Source organism: Drosophila sechellia, unplaced genomic scaffold (assembly GCF_004382195.2).
Source record: "Drosophila sechellia strain sech25 unplaced genomic scaffold, ASM438219v1 U_178, whole genome shotgun sequence".
Classification (NCBI taxonomy): Eukaryota; Metazoa; Arthropoda; class Insecta; order Diptera; family Drosophilidae; genus Drosophila; species Drosophila sechellia.
In genome coordinates this window covers 71211-83951 of record NW_022611116.1, presented here as the reverse complement: position 1 = coordinate 83951, position 12741 = coordinate 71211, and the positions used below count along the sequence as shown (strand labels likewise).

Sequence of the window (12741 nt, the reverse complement as noted above, 5' to 3'; positions counted from 1 at the left end):
TCCTCTTCCTGACGAACGGCAATTTTATCTGCAATATATTCAAACAATTGCATAAAACTGCCACTGACGATACAACTGATACTCACCAAATGACGGCAGCGATGGATGCCGATACCAAGAACAACTAACCTGCAATCGCCGGCCGGACAAAATTGTTGCAAGTGGCCCACTTCCAGCGGCCGCAACAGACCACTGCCAAAATGCAACAAAACTTACCTGCGATGACTCCTGAGGCTCTCTGCGACGCGGTGCTCCTGTCCTTCTGATGGGGGTACCTGAAAAGAAATAAATAAAACAATGTTAGTCTAAAATTTTAATGTTTTCTGCAAAATAATTTCATTTTATAAATGTAAACAAAACATGCAAGCTGATAATGTTACCAATCATGTCAATGTCTGAAATCCATGCCTACAAAATACTAACTTAAAAATTAATACTAACAAACTATGTCCAAGCCCCAAACTCACCCCAAGCTATGTTAAACTCAAAAATTCAAATTATTGTACCTACATATTGCATTTATTGTAATCAAAGGCAAAATAAAATTGTGGATGCGGAACAGAATTCATTCTGTCTCCGTACCTCCACCTACAAAGTTAAAAAAAAAAAAAAAAAAAATAACAAACCGGACAGACAAAGTAGCAGACGATAACAGACGGCTCCATCCTGCTGACGTCAAGCATGCAGCTCCAGCTTCCAAGACTCCAACTATTGAAACAAGGGAACACAAGCTATTACTGGGAAATATATATGTATAATATAATACTTATCTAATTGCAAACTTGATGACTCCAAAATCGCGGCACTCCAGCCGCAATAACACAATGACAAGGGCCTCCAATTTAGCCCCTACAAAACGTACCTGAAAAGCAAAAAATCAACGCAATTATAAACGCAATGCAATATTCACCCCAGACTAGCTTCCCCCATAAGTACCTGAAAAACAATAACAAACGCAGTTATATAAACAAATATACACAATTATAATACTTACCTTAAATTAAATGTACCTGAAACAACAAAAATTAATGCAATCATCAAATAACAAATATTATACTTACCAATTTCTATTTTTACATCCATTTCCATGGCAATCTCGTTGCGGCGGCTCTCTGCAACAAATCTCGAATCGGCGGCCCCAAGCAACCAATCCTGAAGCTATGGCCACAAGACGCGACGCACCTGGCTTCCTTCGGTGATTGTCCGAACTACAATCCCCACAGACGACTTCTCTGCCACGAGACGAACTCCACGACCATAATGCCAGCAGCTCAATAAAAACGCAATGACGGCTGCGCTGGACAACTCTTCGCAACTCTTCCTGACGACCGGCAATACGCATCTGCAATACAAACAAACTCACTAAACAATTGCATAAAGCTGCCATTGACGATATAATCGGATCTTCACCAAACGACGGCTGCGTGGGATGACGCAGCTGAGAATAAATCACCTGCAACTTGTTGCAAGTTGCCCACTTCCAGCGGTCGCAACAGACCACCGCCAAAATGCAACAAAACTTACCTGTGATGACTCCTGAGGCTCTCTGCGACGCGGTGCTCCTGTCCTTCTGATGGGGGTACCTGAAAAGAAACAAATAAAACAATGTTAGTCTAAAATTTTAAATTTTATTGCAAAATAATTTCACTTTAAAAATGTAAACAAACATGCAAGCTGATAATGTTACCAATCATGTCAATGTCTGAAATCCTTGCCTACAAAATACTAACTTAAAATTAATACTAACTAACTATGTCCAAGCCCCAAAAACTCACCCCATGCTATGTTAAACTCAAAAATTCAAATTATTGTACCTACATATTGCATTTATTGTAATCAAAGGCAAAATAAAGTTGTGGATGCGGAACAGAATTCATTCTGTCTCCGTACCTCCACCTACAAAGTAAAAGTCTCCGTACCTCCACCTACAAAGATAAAAATCCACCTACAAAGTTAAAGTTTTAAAAGTTAAAAAATAATAAGGGGAAAATTAAATAAAATAATTTAAATAAACAAATAAAATAAATTAAATAAATAAATCAATAAACAATTAAATTAAATTTATTTAATTAAAACAAACGCGCTTCGCTTGCCTATTACTTTCACGCGCAAACTTAAATTCGTTCGTCAATAGACAAATTAATTGTTATAAATTGTCTTCCGGCCGCAAAGTAATAAACCGCGACAACAATTAACATTGAGTGGTCTAAAGAAAACGAATAAATAAACAGTAATTGTGCAGCCGCGAAAAAACCGCGAAAAGACGCCGCCCCAACCAAAGGAAACCAGGAGAAGAAAAGCAGAGAGAAAGGAAGAAATTACACTTGGAGAAATTTTAAAAGAGAAGGAGGAGTTCCAAAGCAAAGAAACGAAAAACCGGAGAACACATTAAATCAAAAATCAAGGGTATTTATACCACCACAACTATCGCAATATTTTTATTTTTTATTAAAAATTATATATATTAATAAAATAAAAAATAAACATGTCCAGCTCTGACCACCTTTTCTCTGAAGACGAGGTGCTTTCAATTACCTCTAGCGAGCGATCTTCCCCTATTCACGTAAATATTTCGCCTATGTCTCACGGGTCTGGCAATTCCCTGGTTAAAACGACCAATATTAACCAGAAGAAATTGCCTTTAAAACAAAAGAAAAGCCCAATTAACTCTTCTTGGGTAGCCATGAATTTCTTTAATTCCCTTTCTCTAAATATGAAAGAGAATATAAATGCCAAAAATGCCCAAAGAGACCCCCTCTCGATCACCAATACTGCTGCAGTCAATGTTGGCGCCAAAAGCAGCATCTCGAAGGGGAAATCGCCGTCTTCTCCTTCATTCTCTTCACAAATACACAAAAGAAATTCACTCCCCACAATGACTCAAACAAATACAGCCGCACACACAAACACCGACGCTACTCAAAGAGAGTTTTTATCCACCACAGCGACCAGCACTAATGCAGCCGCAGCCACTAATACGGACACAGAATTTTCCCCTCCTTCTATTACACACACACAAATAAATAAAGCTACCAAAACTAATTTAGAAAGCTGCTCTAGACCTTCCGCGCTTGCCAATTCAGAAACTCAACTCAACAAAGCCAATGATATTGACAGTGGGGAAATTGCTTCCCCACTTATACAAATTAACGAAAGCAAGCAGGAGGAAAAACCAAGTACAACTGCCAAAGCTTTCTGGTCAATTTTTAACCCTAAGCCGGACACTTCTAAACTCAGCCTAAGCATGAAACCCACCACTCGCTCCATAAATACTGGGAAAAGAAGCATTTCCCCTCACCAAAGGAGTGCTTCTTTACGCCCTGATGCTCAGGGCGATTTAAAAATAAAATTACCCAACAATAGATCCATGCCCACTGTGGGGAATTTAGCAACAGCTCGCACCCTTAGTCGGCCTGCTGCCAAGCGGGACTTATTTAAATCACCGTCCAAGAGCCCAGACGAGCAGCCCATGAGTTTCTCGGAAGTGGTTGCTGGAACAGGTCCAATCTTTGTGGCACCTTCAGTTCCGGCTCCAACTACGAAAACCCCGGCCAAGAGGACTAATGACGATCTGGACTGCTCCAGTTTTAAGACGCCAAATAAACGACTATGCGTGACCACCAATTTCAAGTCTCCCAGCATTTTCCCACCCCTCACCACACCCGTTTTCCAAAGCAAGGCAGCCAAATCTGTATATGAGGAAGCCAAAACCAGGAATCGACCCTCAAACCAGCCGTTACCCTGCAGCACCAATGCTCCTGCACGCAGCGCAACGACGGCACCCCCTCAAAATACAGATGCTGAGCTGCCACCTTGGAAACTTGTGCCACTAAGCTGCAGAGCGCCACCCATACTCGTTGACGACGTCAAAGAAATTGTCCCGCTCCTGGAAAAGCTAAACTATACAGCAGGAGTCTCCAGCTACACTACCAGGGCAACTGAAGGGAACGGGGTCAGGATCCAGGCCAAGGACATGACCGCCTACCACAAAATCAAAGATGTCCTTATTGCAAACGGCTTTCCCCTATTCACCAACCAGCCAAAGTCCGAGAGGGGCTTCCGAGTTGTAATCAGACATCTCCACCACTCCACTCCATGCTCGTGGATTGTCAAGGAGTTGCTGACGCTCGGATTCACAGCTCGCTTCGTCAGAAATATGACGAACCCGGCTACAGGTGGGCCCATGCGCATGTTTGAAGTTGAGATCGTCATGGCCAAGGACGGCAGTCATGACAAAATTATCTCACTCAAACAAATCGGTGGGCAAAGAGTGGATATTGAAAGGAAAAACAGGACACGGGAGCCGGTCCAGTGCTACAGATGCCAGGGCTTCAGGCATGCCAAGAACTCATGCATGAGGCCTCCAAGATGCATGAAATGCGCTGGCGACCACCTGTCATCCTGTTGCACCAAGCCAAGAACCACCCCTGCTACCTGCATCAACTGCTCTGGAGAGCACATTAGTGCATACAAGGGATGTCCTGTTTACAAGGCTGAAAAACAAAAGCTTGCGGCAAACAACATTGACACAAATAAAATACGCATAATTAAAGACGCAACCAACAACTTTTATAGACGTCAAGGCCCTCCTCCACGCAATAACACCCCTCGGCTGCCACACAGCTCAGCAATCCTGAACAGATCAATCGCTGAAGCCCGCCAGGAAGCAGCCAGAAAGTCGATGCTAAATCCATTCCGACAGAATATGAATGACAGAAGGCCACGTTTTTCCTCCCATGACACTGCCATTCAGACGCGGCTGAATAAATGGCGCCGAAACACTAATAAGTTACCCAAAAAGGGTAGGATAACTTCAAAAAACAATGCAAAGCCAAGAATGGCACCCAAGACAAGCAACCCAGCGCAAAGACATCTGGAAAATTACCAGGACATGCTCCGAAAACAAAGGAGTGAAGAAAACGACCAGGAACCTGAAAAAGGTACTTCAAATCCCATGCAAGTTAGAAATGACAGCCCTCCTACCACCAGCAGAGCTGCTAGAGCTAGCTTCAAGCCAAGATTTATAGATGAAGCCACGCCATCGCCAATAAACTACAATCCTAACTCGCAAAAAGGCTTCTTGGACGACCACACAACAAACTTAGCAAATAGAGTCGACAATTTAGAGAAGAAAATTGACAGTTTATTGGCCTTAATCATACAAGGAAGAGTTAACAATCCTGACATGGAAACTTCCAATTAATCCTACATTTACTTATACTTATTCTAACAACATCTATATCCGATGGAAAAGCGCACGTCAGTCTGCTCCCAAACTCTTGCTCGGTCATCTCCTTCCTCGACACAGCCTAATTTCCTTAGAATACAAATTCAATTAGATAATGGAATTAAAATATAATCAATATAATCAATACTCACACCTCAAAGCATCCGGATAATCAAGCTTACGAAAACGCACTCCAGCTGATACTGATGAAAGATACGAAAAATACAACCAAGTCCTATAAGATGAAGCGGTAGATCGATACGAAAAGGATTAGTGTGGCAGAAACATGATGAATAAAAGGCGACTCGCTGCAGCAATTTATGCACAACGTCACTTACCTGAACCTCCTTGCCACACGGTCCCGATTAGTATCCCTTATCTCCGATGCAATCCACTTGCAGTGCTGCACTGCAATAGACGGGCCATATAAGCTGCCTACGCTTCGTTCAGGGCTCTCAGCGCGGAGCTGCAAAATCTATCCTTTCCACTACTCTTAAATTCTCTCAGATCGACGAGCGCCTACATTAGAGACGCTAAACCTGAAAACAAAACAATTAACCAATAAGAAAATTAACAAAGACAATCAAATAAAGCACTTACCTCAATAAACACAGCCAACTGGTGATCCAAAGCAACCAACAAGAGAAGACGAGCCCTGCAAAGAAAAACAAAATCACCATATTTTGTGATTATAAACACAAAAATTTGACAATCTTACAACGCCGTCTCCACCTCCTGATGCCACTGCACTAACAAGGATCATTATCCCGGAGCTGACATCAAATTAAAAAGAATTAAAATCCGTCTCCAAATTGTATAATTTCCACAATTCCGTTTTTTTTTTCCAATGAATTCCTGAGAATCTATAATGAAAGGAAAATTAATAATAATATAATAATAAATTAATCAAGGACACACAGGAAATTACAAACCTGACAGGCAAACCAGCAGACACAAAAATACGACCTCATCCTGCCGATGACGCGCACGCAAACCAGGAGACGGGCCCCGTCAAAGCAAAACAAAATCGCCAACATTTGCGATTATAGATACAAAAATCTGACAATTTTATGATACCGTCTCCACCTCCTGACGCCAATGCTTTAATAAAGATCATTTGCGTGGCGCAGATGCCACACCCTTACGCTGCAAAACTTGTCCTCAAATTGTATATTTCTCCCCTGTCCTGCATCATCGACGAATTCTCTCCTAACCTGCAATGAAAGGAAAATAAATAAGAATGCGATATAAAAACTACTCAAGGACACATAAATAATAACAAACCGGACAAACAAAGTAGCAGACGATAACAGACGGCCCCATCCTGCTGACGTCAAGCACGCAGCTCCAGCTTCCAAGACTTCAACTATTGAAAAAAGGGAACACAAGCTATTACTGGGAAATATATATTTATAATATAATACTTATCTAATTGCAAACTTGATGACTCCAAAATCGTGGCTTTCCAGCTGCAATAACACAATGACAAGGGCCTCCAATTTAGCCCATACAAAACGTACCTGAAAAGCAAATAAATCAACGCAATTATAAAAGCAATCAAATACTCACCCCAGACTAGCTTCCTCTTTAAGTACCTGAAAAACAATAATAAACGCAACTATATAAACAAATATACACCAATATAATACTTACCTTAAATTAAATTCCACTCAATGTACCTGAAACAACAAAAATTAATGCAATCATAATTAACAAATAGCATATATAATACTTACCAAATTCTATTTTTACATCCATTTCCATGGCAATCTCGTTGCGGCGGCTCTCTGCAACAAATCTCGAACTGGCGGCCTCAAGCAACCAATCCTGAAGCTATGGCCACAAGACGCGACGCACCTGGCTTCCTTCGCTCAATAAAAACGCAATGACGGCTGCGCTGGACAACTATTCGCAACTCTTCCCGACGACCGGCAATATGCATCTACAATACAAACAAACTCATTAAACAATTGCATAAAGCTGCCATTGACGATATAATCGGATCTTCACCAAACGACGGCTGCGTGGGATGACGCAGCTGAGAACAAATCACCTGCAACTTGTTGCAAGTTGCCCACTTCCAGCGGCCGCAACAGACCACCGCCAAAATGCAACAAAACTTACCTGTGATGACTCCTGAGGCTCTCTGCGACGCGGTGCTCCTGTCCTTCTGATGGGGGTACCTGAAAAGAAATAAACAAAACAATGTTAGTCTAAAATTTTAATGTTTATTGCAAAATAATTTCATTTTAAAAATGTAAACAAACATGCAAGCTGATAATGTTACCAATCATATCAATGTCTGAAATCCTTGCCTACAAAATACTAACTTAAAATTAATACTAACTATGTCCAAGCCCCAAACTCACCCCATGCTATGTTAAACTCAAAAATTCAAATTATTGTACCTACATATTGCATTTATTGTAATCAAAGGCAAAATAAAGTTGTGGATGCGGAACAGAATTCATTCTGTCTCCGTACCTCCACCTACAAAGTAAAATCTCTCAAAACTCAGACTGACGAGCGCCTACAAGAACTGACGCTAAAACCTAAAAATAAAACAATTAATCATTAACAAATTAAACAAAACAATCAAATGCACTTACCTACTTGACCACAGCCAACTGCTGATCAACATCTAACGCAACCGACAGGAGGAGGCGGGCTTCGCAAAAACAGAACGAAATCGCCAATTTTCGCGATTATAAACACAAAAAATTAAAAATCCTAAGACGCCGTCTCCACTTCCTGATGCCACTGCATTAATAAGGATCACTAGCGCGGAGCTGACATCACTTTTAAAAGCTTCAAAATCCGTCCCCAAATTGCATCATTTTCCTCAGTATCTTATGCCCAATTATCTTCCGATAACCTGTAAAGAAATGAAAATCAATAAGAATATGATGCGTAATTAATAAAGGACACACAGAAAAACTTAAAACTTGCCAGGCAAACAAGCAGATACAGATATGCGATTCCATCATCCTGACGCCACGCACGCAAATCCTTCAACGCAACCGACAACAAGAGACTGGCACCACAAAAGCAAAATAAATCGCCAATTTTCGCGATTATAAACACAAAAAGTTGACAATTTTATGATGCCGTCTCCATCTCCTGACGCCATTGCACAAATAAGGACCACTTGCGTGGCACAGATGCCACATCAATATGCTGCAAAATTTGTCCTCAAATTGTATATTTCTCCTCAGTTCTGCATCATCGACGAATTCTCTCTTAACCTGTAATAAAAGGAAAATAAATACGAATGTATACAAAAATTACTCAAGGACAATTAAATAATAACAAACCGGACAGAAAAGGTAGCTGACGCTAGTTGACGGCTCCATCCTGCTGACGACAAGCACACAGCTCCAGCTTCAAAGACCTCAACTATTGAAATAAGGGAACACAAGCTATTACTGGGAAAAATATTTTTATAATATAATACTTATCTAATTGACAATTTGAAGACTCCAAAATCGCGGCATTCCAGCTGCAATAACACAATAACAAGGGCCTCAAATTTAGCCCTTACAAAACGTACCTGAAAAGCAAAAAAAAAATCAACGCAATTATTAAAGCAACACAATACTTACCCCAGACTAGCTTGCTCCTCAAGTACCTGAAAAATAATAATAAACGCAACTATATAAACAAATATACATCAATATAAGACTTACCTTAAATTAAATTCCACTCAACGTACCTGAAACAACATAAATTTATGCAATCATAAAAAACAAATAGCATATATAATACTTACCAAATACTATTTTTGCATTCACTTCCATGGCTATTCCGTTGCGGCGGCCCTCTGCAACAAATCTCGAACCGGCGGCCCCAAGCTGCCAATCCTGACGCTATGGCCACAAGACGCGGCGCACCTGGCTTCTCTCGGTGACAGACCGAGCTACAATCCGCACTGACGACTTCTCTGCCACAACAAGACGAACAGCAGCTCTATAAATACGCAATGACAGCTGCGCGGGATTCATCTTGCCACTGACGATAACCAAATGACGGCTGCGCTGGATGTTGCAACCGAGAACAAAGCACCTGCTACGCCGGCCGGACACACTTATTGCAAGTGGCCCACTCTCAGCGACCGCAACAGATTACAGCCAACTTACAACAAAAACTCACCTGTAATGACAACTAATGCTCCTCAGCGACTCGATGCTTCCGTCCTTCTGGCGGGAGTACCTGAAAAGAAACAAATTGTATAATGTTAGTCTCTAATTTCAATGTTTTTTGTAAAATCACTACAATTTATTAATGTAAACAAAACATGCAAGACGATAATGTAACCAGTCCATGTCTCTGTCTATAATCTAAAGCCTACGAAAAAAAATACTAACTTATTATTAAATACTAACTATGTCCAAGCCCCAAACTCACCTCATGCAATGTTAAACTCTAAATTCAAATAATTGTACCTACATATTGCATAAAATGTAATCAAAGGCAAAATAAATTTGTGGATGCGGAACGGAATTCATTCTGTCTCCGTACCTCCACCTACAAAGTAAAAGGAAAAATTTTAATAAGAATATGATACAAAATATAATTAATTAAGGACAAAGCAAACCGGACAGGCAAATAACCAGGCGACAATAGGCGACAACAGGCGGCTCCATCTTGCTGACGATAAGCATGCAACTGCTCTTTCCAAGATTGTAAATTCTGAAACGAGGAAGCACAAGCTAAAACTGGGAATTAATTACTTTAACAAAACACTTATCTAATTGCCAACTCGACGACCCTAAACCCGCGGCTTTTCCGCTGCCATGTTCCAAAAACAAAGGGCCTCCCAATTAGTTACAAAACGCAGCTGAAAAACAAAATATTAATGCAACCTTAAAAACAATTATAACACTTACCACCAGACTAGCTTCCACCTAATGTACCTGAAAAACAAAAATAAAACAAAACAAAATTAATGCAATAATTATAAAAACAAAAAATTATAAATATCATACTTACCTCCCACTAAACGTACCTGAAAAAACACAAAATGACACAATCACAAAATCAAATAACAAATATAATACTCACCCAATCTCTAATTTTACTTCCATTTCCATGGCCCCAATCGTTGCGACGGCCCTCGGCAACTAATCACGTTCCGGAGGCTCCAAGCTGCAAACCCTGACGAAATGGCCACAAAACGCGGCGCACCTAGCCACCCTAGATGAACGACCAAGCCACAATCATCACTGTCGACTCCTCTGCCATAATGAGACAGATCACACCACAATAATGGCAGCAGCTCCAAAACTACGTGACGACCGCTGTTCCGGACCTTTCTTCAGGCATCCTCTTCCCGACGACCGCCGAAGCAGACCTGCAATTTAACAAGCTAAATAAATAATCGCAAACATCTACCACTGAGGGTGGAAGAGAAAACCAACAAATGACAGCGGCGCGTCATATTCTTACCACCAATAAATTACCTGCAACGCTTTCCGGACATACATATGGCAAGTGGCGCGCATCCAGCGTCCGAAGCAAATTTCCTGCCAAATCACAACTAATACTCACCTCCAATGACTCTTGAGGCCTCCAGCAACTCGGTGCTTCCGTCCTTCTGGCGGGGGTACCTGAAAAGAAATAAAATGTATAATATTAGTACCTAATTTCAATGTTTTTTGTAAAATTACTACAAATTATTAATGTAAACAAAACATATAAGATGATAATGTTACCAGTCCATGTTTCTGTCTATAATCTAAGCCTAAAGCAAAAAAAAAAATACTAACTAAATATTAAATACTAACTATGTCCAAATCCCCAACTCACCTCATGCAATGTTAAATTCTAAATTCAAATAATTGTACCTATATATTGCACAAAATGTAATCAAAGGCAAAATAAATTGTGGATGCGGAACAGAAGTCATTCTGTCTCCGTACCTCCACCAGTAAAGTTAAAAAAAAGGCTCCAACTACGAAAACCCCGGCCAAGAGGACTAATGACGATCTGGACTGCTCCAGTTTTAAGACGCCAAATAAACGACTATGCGTGACCACCAATTTCAAGTCTCCCAGCATTTTCCCACCCCTCACCACACCCGTTTTCCAAAGCAAGGCAGCCAAATCTGTATATGAGGAAGCCAAAACCAGGAATCGACCCTCAAACCAGCCGTTACCCTGCAGCACCAATGCTCCTGCACGCAGCGCAACGACGGCACCCCCTCAAAATACAGATGCTGAGCTGCCACCTTGGAAACTTGTGCCACTAAGCTGCAGAGCGCCACCCATACTCGTTGACGACGTCAAAGAAATTGTCCCGCTCCTGGAAAAGCTAAACTATACAGCAGGAGTCTCCAGCTACACTACCAGGGCAACTGAAGGGAACGGGGTCAGGATCCAGGCCAAGGACATGACCGCCTACCACAAAATCAAAGATGTCCTTATTGCAAACGGCTTTCCCCTATTCACCAACCAGCCAAAGTCCGAGAGGGGCTTCCGAGTTGTAATCAGACATCTCCACCACTCCACTCCATGCTCGTGGATTGTCAAGGAGTTGCTGACGCTCGGATTCACAGCTCGCTTCGTCAGAAATATGACGAACCCGGCTACAGGTGGGCCCATGCGCATGTTTGAAGTTGAGATCGTCATGGCCAAGGACGGCAGTCATGACAAAATTATCTCACTCAAACAAATCGGTGGGCAAAGAGTGGATATTGAAAGGAAAAACAGGACACGGGAGCCGGTCCAGTGCTACAGATGCCAGGGCTTCAGGCATGCCAAGAACTCATGCATGAGGCCTCCAAGATGCATGAAATGCGCTGGCGACCACCTGTCATCCTGTTGCACCAAGCCAAGAACCACCCCTGCTACCTGCATCAACTGCTCTGGAGAGCACATTAGTGCATACAAGGGATGTCCTGTTTACAAGGCTGAAAAACAAAAGCTTGCGGCAAACAACATTGACACAAATAAAATACGCATAATTAAAGACGCAACCAACAACTTTTATAGACGTCAAGGCCCTCCTCCACGCAATAACACCCCTCGGCTGCCACACAGCTCAGCAATCCTGAACAGATCAATCGCTGAAGCCCGCCAGGAAGCAGCCAGAAAGTCGATGCTAAATCCATTCCGACAGAATATGAATGACAGAAGGCCACGTTTTTCCTCCCATGACACTGCCATTCAGACGCGGCTGAATAAATGGCGCCGAAACACTAATAAGTTACCCAAAAAGGGTAGGATAACTTCAAAAAACAATGCAAAGCCAAGAATGGCACCCAAGACAAGCAACCCAGCGCAAAGACATCTGGAAAATTACCAGGACATGCTCCGAAAACAAAGGAGTGAAGAAAACGACCAGGAACCTGAAAAAGGTACTTCAAATCCCATGCAAGTTAGAAATGACAGCCCTCCTACCACCAGCAGAGCTGCTAGAGCTAGCTTCAAGCCAAGATTTATAGATGAAGCCACGCCATCGCCAATAAACTACAATCCTAACTCGCAAAAAGGCTTCTTGGACGACCACACAACAAA

At 41.7% G+C, this 12741-nt stretch overlaps 4 long non-coding RNA genes across 7 annotated transcripts; all 4 read right to left on the bottom strand.

The window, feature by feature from the left end:
* Positions 1-5121: 5121 nt before the first annotated feature.
* LOC116802600 lies at positions 5122-6538 on the bottom strand. 3 transcript variants are annotated; one of them, XR_004362926.1, is made up of 7 exons: positions 6512-6538; positions 6160-6441; positions 5946-6090; positions 5828-5882; positions 5566-5766; positions 5380-5462; positions 5122-5317 (listed from the first exon to the last, which is right to left on the bottom strand). It is a non-coding gene; the product is annotated as an uncharacterized LOC116802600 (long non-coding RNA). The 3 variants fall into 3 exon arrangements; XR_004362925.1 differs by having other exon boundaries at positions 5828-6090; XR_004362927.1 differs by having other exon boundaries at positions 5122-5309; positions 5828-6090.
* A 1199-nt stretch (positions 6539-7737) lies between these two features.
* LOC116802602 lies at positions 7738-8841 on the bottom strand. Of its 2 annotated transcripts, none has more exons than XR_004362930.1 (3): positions 8542-8841; positions 7837-8472; positions 7738-7779 (listed from the first exon to the last, which is right to left on the bottom strand). It is a non-coding gene; the product is annotated as an uncharacterized LOC116802602 (long non-coding RNA). The 2 variants fall into 2 exon arrangements; XR_004362931.1 differs by having other exon boundaries at positions 7741-7779; positions 7841-8472.
* Positions 8840-9487, bottom strand: LOC116802603. Its single transcript, XR_004362932.1, has 3 exons — positions 8997-9487; positions 8914-8939; positions 8840-8855 (listed from the first exon to the last, which is right to left on the bottom strand). It is a non-coding gene; the product is annotated as an uncharacterized LOC116802603 (long non-coding RNA).
* Positions 9488-9767: 280 nt separating this feature from the next.
* LOC116802604 lies at positions 9768-10808 on the bottom strand. The gene is made up of 3 exons (XR_004362933.1): positions 10289-10808; positions 10217-10232; positions 9768-10140 (listed from the first exon to the last, which is right to left on the bottom strand). It is a non-coding gene; the product is annotated as an uncharacterized LOC116802604 (long non-coding RNA).
* Positions 10809-12741: the final 1933 nt, after the last annotated feature.